Below are 9,462 nucleotides of genomic sequence, written 5' to 3' on the forward strand. Positions count from 1 at the left end.
TATATATATATATATATATAATCCATAACTGCCATGTAACTGTTAATTACACACTTGGATATTTATTAAAGATAAATGAGGAATTATTTCCTGTACCAAATTATTGCCTGTATCCATTTATTACTTGATTTAATTATTGAATTATTTTGTTTACCTACAACACAGACATCTGTACACAAATGTTTTAGCAGCCTTATTAATAATATGAAATAATGAAAAACTACATAAATGTCCTTCTAAGAATGAACTGTAAAACAAGTTTAGTACAGTCATACAAGGAAACATTTTCGAGCAATAATAGAAAATGAACTATTGAGGTCCATGAAAATCTGCTTGAATGTCCATGCTGAGTAGAAAACAAAACAAAACAAAACCAAGCCTAAAAGTTGCAGAGCATATAAATTCTGCTATGTAATATTCTTGAAATGTTGGGACATTAGGAAATTTTTACATTTTGTAAGTTTATTCATTCATTCCATGAGAGAGGGATATAGAGTGAGAATGAGGAAAGAGAGCACTTCCAATGGGGTCCTCACTCCATGATTCTACTCCTACTCCACCCACCATGCTCATAGATCCAGACCGGTGTGCGCAGAGACCTCGAGAATTGAATTCAGCACTTTCCTGTATCTCTTCAGCATCAAGGAGTTATCATTGTGTTATCACATTTGGCTAACTTAAGGGCACTTTGGGTTATTGGACATATTTTTGTATTTTGAGTGTATCATTGTCAATATCCTGGGGTCCAGCATGTTGCATGGTGGTTAAGGGCACTAGACTCCCACATTGCTGACTGAAGTTTGAGTCCTGGACATGGTACCTTCTTTCTCACTCTCCCTCTCTCTTCTTCTATTTCTCACACTGTGTCGCTCTCTGGTCAAATTAAAAGAAAGGAAAGAAAAAGAAAAAAAAAGAAAAAGAAAAAGAAGAAAAAGGAAAAGAAAAATTAAAAGAAAAAGAAAAAGAAAAAAGAGAAAGAGAGAGAAAAAGAATGAAAGAAGAAAGGAATAAGAAAAGAAAAAGAAGAAAGAATTAAAGATAGAAAAAGTAAATAAAATAATTCTTTAAAAAAGTCAATATTCTGACTATTTTTGCTATACCTTTGCATGATGTTATTTTGTGAGACATGGAGTAAAGAATGCATAGTACTTTTACATCACTTCTTCCAACTCCACGTGAATATGCAATTACTTTAAATGCTTAAAAATTTAATGAAAAGTAAATTAATAATTATTTTTCACTCATTGATTTAGATACTGATTAGATGCTGGGATTAAGCAGTGAAAAAGGACAGAGTCTCCATTCTTATTTTGCAGCATGTTCAATTCTCTTTATTTACCTGTAATTTAACATTCAACTGCTGTGCTTCTTTCCATATCCAGACTACAACAAACCACATTCAATTTATTTTTAATGTTAGGTGACTTTTTAGGCCCATGAATTTGTGAATTTTGTTTTTAGCTCTGCTTTTATTTTTTAAATAGTATTATATGTCTACATCTATCCATATTTACACATACATCAATGCCTATCTGTGTCTATCTATCCAGGTATCTGTTATCCCTTTGTCTAGATTTATTAAGAAAAGAGTAAATGTTTCAACATATTTTCTTACTATACCATCTTAATGGAAATAACCTAAATAAGATTATAAATGTTTATAAAATCTATAGGCCTAGCACTCTCCTCTAACAGGAAAGAAAAAGAACATATACCATGGCTATTAGTCCTCAAAAAAGAAAATGCATTCGGTACCTAAAAGCTTACAATCTAGTTGCCTGAAACAGATTGTGACTATTTGAGATACTAAAATGTTCTTACATGTTGTTTTCAATGTTTTATTAGTGTGTGAGAAGTGGATGTGGAAATGTTCTCCCAGAAGGATTCCAATAGACCACATAGGGAGGTAGATAAACATCATTTCAGTAAAGTGCTCAAAAGATTGGGGAAGCCCAGCATGTGCCAACCAAACAGCTGAGCAAACTCTAGTGGAAAAACCCACCCTTCTGCTTCTGATCGGTACGGTCTAGCCAAGGTGAAAGTATGGGATGCCAACAGTAACACTAGACCTGTTGTCCATATGGTGATATTTACTTAATAACTGTAATGTATTCACTCAGTAATATTGATAAGATAGCTAGGATATTAGATATTGTTCCAGATAATGAGTCAAAATAACAATAAACAGGAATGAACAAGATTGTGGTTTTTTTATTCCCCCACTATGGCGCTTATGTAGTACTTTTTTTTTTTTTTGGAGAGATTATTTTCACTGTAGGGCGCGTGCGCTCGCCAGACAGACAGAGAGAGACATAGAGATAGAAAGCGAGAAATCACCCCCCAAGGGGGATGGTCACGCCGCAATCCCTTCTCCTCCATTCTCCTCTTGGGATCTTGGGCACGCACGCACACGCGCCCGGCGTGAGTTTTAAGCCACCGGGTCCGGGACACGAACCGCGGTCGACTACGTGGGAGTCCAGCGACATAGCCATTACGCTAACTTCTGGTTCCCATGTAGTACTTTTAAAGGGAAAAATATGCAAGTAAACAAAATAGATAGTGGAATAGCAATGAGTGTTTAAAGATTTAAAAGATAATAAAGTAATAAAGAATGTCTTGTATTGAGGATAAAAGATGTTTTAGTTTATTTTCCAGCTTTATTGAAGTATAATTTCCAAACAAAAAGGGCATATTCAAGGTGGTGTGATTTACATATATGTGTTATAAAGTCTTAAACTGAACTACATTGAACAATATAGATTGCTATAATTCGAGTAATGATATTTAATCTTTGAATTTAATTTGTTTAATGACACAATTTTACCCCTTTCAAATGCTTCTAGAAACAGTCAGTATCTGAACTATCCAAGTCTTTTTTTTTTTTTTCCAGATCAGCTACACCAAGTACTTAAAAAGTGATTCAACCAAGGGGCGGAAAGATTTTTCTTATTAAGTAATTTGTCTCCTATCTCAAAAAACACCTCTGTTGAACACTTCATTGATTTGATTTAAACTTCAAATCCTTCTAATATTTTCTTTCATGTAGCCCAATAAAGTAAGATAAACAAATTCAAGTTTGCAAATGAGATATGATGGAGAAACAGTGTGAGGGTGTGTTATGGAGTTTAGCCTAAGTTAGGCTCTGAATATCTACCTTCGCTCAGCTATTGACTATGAGGTCACAACATAGTTACAAACATGCAATTTGGATTTTGTGTCATTTTTCTTGTGAATATTTACATCCCTTAAAAAGCTTGAGTAAGAAAGTAGGGAGTATAATTAGAGGCAAGACTCAGATAGTCATGAATCTCTAAATACATTAATTATAACTAACCTAACAATTTATCTTTATTTGTGTGTATATTAGATTTTTTTTTTAATCCTAAGAGGCATAATAAAGTAAAGTGAACAATGAATAGATTTTCTCAACCTCCGATTTTTTTTTTCAGGTTGATTAACAATAATTTACTTTTAGACTAGTATTATTTTAGAAAGAAAGGAAGAAAGGGAGGACTCAGAAACATGTCAAATGAAAAGAAAAGACATGGAATTACACATCCCAAAGATCTATTTTCTGACAAATTGAGTGAAAAAGCTTGTAGGACAGAGATCCAAATTGTATCATTAACCCATTAGGTGGACACTAAAATTAATAGTTGGTGATCAAGAGTTTAAAGAAAGTAGGTGATTTGGGTTTGCATATTTTCTCTTTTAATACTTTTACACCAGGAATGTGGTGTAACACTTTTGTTCAGATTCTTTTTATGACTTCAATATAGATATTCATGTTTGTAGTGTTGCATTTTTTAAGTACTTTCAATTTTTAACTGGCAAATCAAATTTTTTTCTTTCTTTTCTTCCTGGCTTTTTCCTGAATGAACCACTCGTTTCTATTTTAGATAGACAAGTTTTCTACTGTTATCTATTTTTAACATTAATAATGAAAACTGGTTTGAAGATGTGAACTATAGCCTTAAAAAATGGTAGAAAATATCTCTTGCAGTAAGTTATTGACTTGTAAAAACGTGATTGACACATTGACCCTATGACAGGTATCTATGTTTTTATTTACTTCATGAACTATCTAATTACTAATCATTCAGTCTTACATTTGAATGAAGAAATTTTCATTGGTATTAAAATCTTTTGTAAAATGTAATTTAAAAATTATTTACATATTATAGAGCCCTCAAAATCATCGTAACTATTAGTAAGGTGTTTCTAGTATTTAGAATATGAGATTAGCAGAAATAAAAATAACAGTCTACTGTGTTTTTGTTTTAAATATTAATAGGTGACAACTCAACGGAGTGTGACTCTCTACTTTTATCAGGTACAATTAGAAATTCCCAAATCTAAAATTATATCTGAGAAACTAGATAAAGAGAAAAGCAGTTTACCTTAATAGTTTGAGATAAAAATTTAACAAGAACTTTTTTGTATTTTTATTTATTATTTATTTTGAATATGAATATATTCATAAATTTTAGTTTCAAAAATTTTTTACTTACCACTTTTGCTTAGAAAACTTTCTGCTCACATGAGCTTATTGATGAGAAAATTTTTTCATTCATTTTTTGGCTAAATTGTCACCTCTTCAGAAAATTCTTCTTTAAAAAATATCTAAACCCTTATCTGAATATTAGTTTGTGAATATTTTCTTTCAATCTATATGTTGAACTTTTCTTTGGTTGATTGCTTACTTTACTGTGAAAACCGTATATCTAATAAAGGGTGAATATATATACTATATGAGGAACTAACAAAAGCAAATAGAAAAGAATTAAATATACCTATCAAAAATTGAGTAAAAGCCTTGAAAACTCTTTTTTTAAAAAAATGAAAATATGGATGGCCAGAGGTACATGAAAAGGACATCAACATCATTAATTATCAGGTAAATCAAAATTACAGAGGTTATTAGCTCACAGCTGTTATTGTAGCATATCAAAAAAAAAAAAAGAAAAGAGAGAGAGAAAACGAGTGTTGGCAATGGTGTAAAGGGAGGCCTTGTACACTACTGGTGGGAATGTAAATTGGTACATCTATCACTGAAAACAGTGTGGTCCAAACAGCTAGTCCATAGAGCAGTGTGGTTAGGAGAGATGGATCCCACATGGGCCACCACACAATTCGCATCCCAAACCTGACTGAAAAATATAGCAGACACATGTTTGTGAGTGGCCAAAACCCAGAGTGGTGGGGGAAATGGAGTTGAAGGGAGAGTGGCATGGCTGTACCCATGGGGGTTGATTTCTCACTGTGTGTGTGTTTGTGTGTGTCTCTCATCAGTGAATACACATACCTTCTGTCAAATTTAAAGAAAAAAGAAAAGACATACGTTGAGATGATGAAACAGGACTAAGAGAGTGAAAGTTGATCCTATTTGGTGTCAAAAGTGGGGTTTGGGGTAAGAGATTACTGATTGGATAGTTTTGGCAGGGGTCCCGTGACTAAGACCTGTTGAGTTTATTAAGGGAAAAAAAGAATCTGGCACTAGCTCACATAGATAAAAATCACATTCTGCTCTTCTCAAAATTATGTTCTCCACCATTTTGTGATAACTCTGGACACTCCATCCAACAAAACCGTGAGACAAATAAATCTCTATTTTTGTAAATTAGCCTGTGTCAGCTATTTCTATCATCACAGCACTAATACATAGGGTTGTTGCTGTCCAAGCACAGTATTCTGATTTTCAGAAACGTTTTCATAGAAAATTTGAAGCTATGTTCTGTAAAATGTATCCAGATACACACCATAAGTAGATTCATATTTTTTTCCTATTTTGTAATTTACATAGGGCATATGAGGTAACCAGAGAGGGAGAGAGAGTGATCGAGAGAGAGAAAGTGAGGAAGCAATCCCCAGAAGGGAGGACCACATCACAATCCAATCCTATACCTTTCAGTCTCCTTTTGGTTTTTGGGCACATGCACATACATATCTCCTGTGTTTTTCAAGCCAGTGGGTCCAGGACTTAAACCACAAAGTGGGACATGTGGGCTCCAGCCACCTTAACCACTATGCCGTCAAGCTGACCTAGTAGATTCATATTTTAATGGTATTTTAATAAGGAATAAATTTTGTCTATAAAAGTTTTAAAATGTAATAAAAAGCTTGCTATGTGAGGCAAAAACTCATGTGAAATATAAAGCCAATGAAGCAAGTACCTATAACAGAATCAAAATTAATCAGATAATTTTTGTCTGTTTTTCAAAATGCAGAAAACACGGATACATAAATTAATCTCTAAGTATGGCTATAATAGTTCTTTTCTTGGAGAAAATGTCAAATTATTAACTAATGCATACACTTCTAATTTTAAAAAGTCACAACAGCAAGCCTTAGGAATATATTCAGATAAAATATAGCTAAGTTAGGAAAACTCATGGTAAACTGTCAAAGGCTCTGTGGTTTTGAAATTCTTCCCTGTGTAAATAACTGAAATCCATTAAGAGATTTTGAGTAATGAGTTTTCACTTTCAGTCTTTGTCTTAGTCCTTTCCTAATGCTATTAAAAATACTTTAGACTGGGTAATCTATAAATAACATAAACTTACTTCTCTCAGCTATGGGATATGGGTAATCTATACTCAAAGTACTATTAGGTTCAGTCAGTGTCTAGTGAGGGCGCAGTTCCTGGTTCCAAGAAGGCTCCTTGAATACTGTATCCTTAAACAGAGAAGGGAAATTAATAGAATGAATACCGTGTCCGCATGTGGCAGAAAGATGGAAGGACCAAATCCTTCACTGATTCTCTTTTAAAACTGATAAGGTTGATAATCTCATTTATGAGGACCCTGCTGTATGATTTAATCAACTAAAGGCCTCACCTCTTGATGCTGTTTGATTGGTGCTTATAGTTCAACATATAACATTTGGGGGATACGTTTAAAGTATAGCAGTTTTAAAGACTACTTTAAATATACTTAAGTTGCCTTTGGAATAGTTGGTTCAAAGTCTGTGGAAGTAGTGAAATGGGAGAAGCAGTGTTCCATCCATAATAGTCCTTATTCAGAATACAATGTGACAGAGCCTATAGGAGAATGGACCCGTTTCCTCTAAAGCAGTGGTCCCCAACTTGCCGGCACCAGTATGTGACAGAGTCTATAGGAGAATGGACCCTTTTCCTGTAAAGCAGTGGTCCCCAACTTGCCGGCACCAGGGACTGACCTAGTGGAAGACAATCTCCACAGATGGTAAGGGAGCAAGGAGTTGGTTTCAGGATGACTCACATCCACAGTGCACCTCATTTCCCCCACTACCACATCATAATATACAATGAAACAATCACTCCACAACAGGGTTCGGGCTCCTGTGAGAATCCGGTACGACCACTAATCTGACAGGAAGCAGAGCCCAGGCAGCAATGCCAGTGAAGGGGAGAGGTTACAAACGCAGAAGCTTGCTTCTTAGCCACCACACACCCTTTGCTATATGGATGGGCACCAGACCTCAGCCTGAGGGTTGGAAATCCCAGCTCCACAGGGCATCCATTGTACAAATCTTGAAAACATCAGCATAGTAGCGTCATTTAAAGAAAAAACGTTTAGTAAAATGAATTACCGCATTAGATTTCTGAACATCACTGCCTGATCACCAGAGCTGTTTGAACTGACTATGACTCTTCAGTACATATTTGCCAAAACTCCTCTGGGACAAATTGGAGCCCACAGTTCATAAGTCTTGTGTTTTAGTAGGAATGAGTTATATAAGCTGGTCCTTGATTATTTCCAGTTGAAGCTTCAGACATCCCTGAGCTGAAAAAATTCATTCCTTTGTGTTGTATCCAAATTCCTGGCTTCAAAACTTAATGAGTATAATAAAATGTTTTATAATGCTAAGTTTTAGAATAATTTGTTATTTAACAATAAAATATAGAGCAATAAATATTGCAAGCATGAGGTAAAAAGCATGTGATAAATTCAGAGTTACATTCAAAATACCGGGGGGCAAACAGGAGGTAGGATTGAATTAATTGCCTGTCTCACATGTTTCCACACTGGTTGACAGATTAGAATGACTGTGATATTATGCACTTTTAGTAGTCAGTGTTACCCCACAGCCACTAGAGCCTTGGAACATGTTTAGCATTTTCCCTTTTTTCAATGTAAAGTCATCCAGTTAATTATACACACATATATTGGGATAAAACTAGGGAAATTTTGCCTTTCTGGCTCCTCATATAGGTTTTGATACAAAGAGGGTTAAGTTCAGTTGTATTTTTTCATCACAATCTTCAACCTTGAAATACAAGCCAGCAAAGAGTTCACTATTAATGCCTTTATAACAGCTGACCAGGCAGTTCAGACCAATTCTTATAGGAAGGACAATAAGAAAATGTAGGCGTTGATACTTAAAGTAGTCATAAATCTATTGCAATGAAGAATTTCCAGGCCAAAATTTGGGAAAGGAGAAAAATTTGGGATATTGATCACATCATTCATGTTGATTTGTGCCCTGAAGACTTTTGTCAATGCATACGAATCAACTGAGAGTGGACAATTCACACACGACCACAGGATAGACTATTTGGTTAGGCCCCACCTTTGTGGCCTCATTTAACCTCACTTAAATCCTGAAAGGCTACATCTTTTGATGACCATGAACTGCATGAAGACATTTTGGTCAACAACTGACTGCATATACGACCATAGTCCCATAGGATTCTACTATACAGTCAAGCAAAGGATTATAGTAAGCCATACTTTTTCAGTTTGGGTAGGGACACTCATCTTTGCACAAGTATAAAATAGCCTAATAGTATCATTCTCAAGATGTATCCCTGTCATTATATGATTTATGACTATGCAGTGAGTTGGGAGTTGGGACTTTAATGTATGGATTTTGGGTGACAAAAGTTTACAACCCAAGCATGAAAACTTTTATAAAGTCTTTTTTAATATAATAACATCCCACTTAATTCATGTACTCTATCTGATATCAGATTTGAAATTTGTCAGGAGCATCCACATGATTCAGAATATGGTGATCTTGTTTCTGCATAAAAACATCATTGTAATTCAGTGATTTACAATGCTGAACCATGATGTGCAGGTCCCTAGTTCACACACTGGAACCTCCCTGTGTATGCGGGGTGTATGTATACATGCCAACAAGGTGAGCTGGCCATGACTGGGGATGGATCAGTGTGAATGCCATACTGGGGGTGTTCCTATCTCTCTATAGATATCTCTCACTTTCTTTCTTGCTTATAGAAGAAATAAGTAAGTAAATAAATAAATAAATAAATAGTTTGATTACTTAGATTACCCAGTCTGTGGTGTTTTATTATGGCTGTCCAGGTAGACTAACACAGTTTGGAAAATAAGGAATGCATTCTTCAAAATCCAATAAGATGTTCAGTTTTCAGTCATGAAGAAATTAAAGGGTCCAGAATAACCCCAACACAATCACTAAGCGGAAAACTGGACAAACTACTGAACACAAATTTTTAGA

This window comes from Tupaia chinensis, unplaced genomic scaffold (genome assembly GCF_000334495.1).
Source record: "Tupaia chinensis unplaced genomic scaffold, TupChi_1.0 Scaffold143648_1, whole genome shotgun sequence".
Lineage (NCBI taxonomy): Eukaryota > Metazoa > Chordata > Mammalia > Scandentia > Tupaiidae > Tupaia > Tupaia belangeri.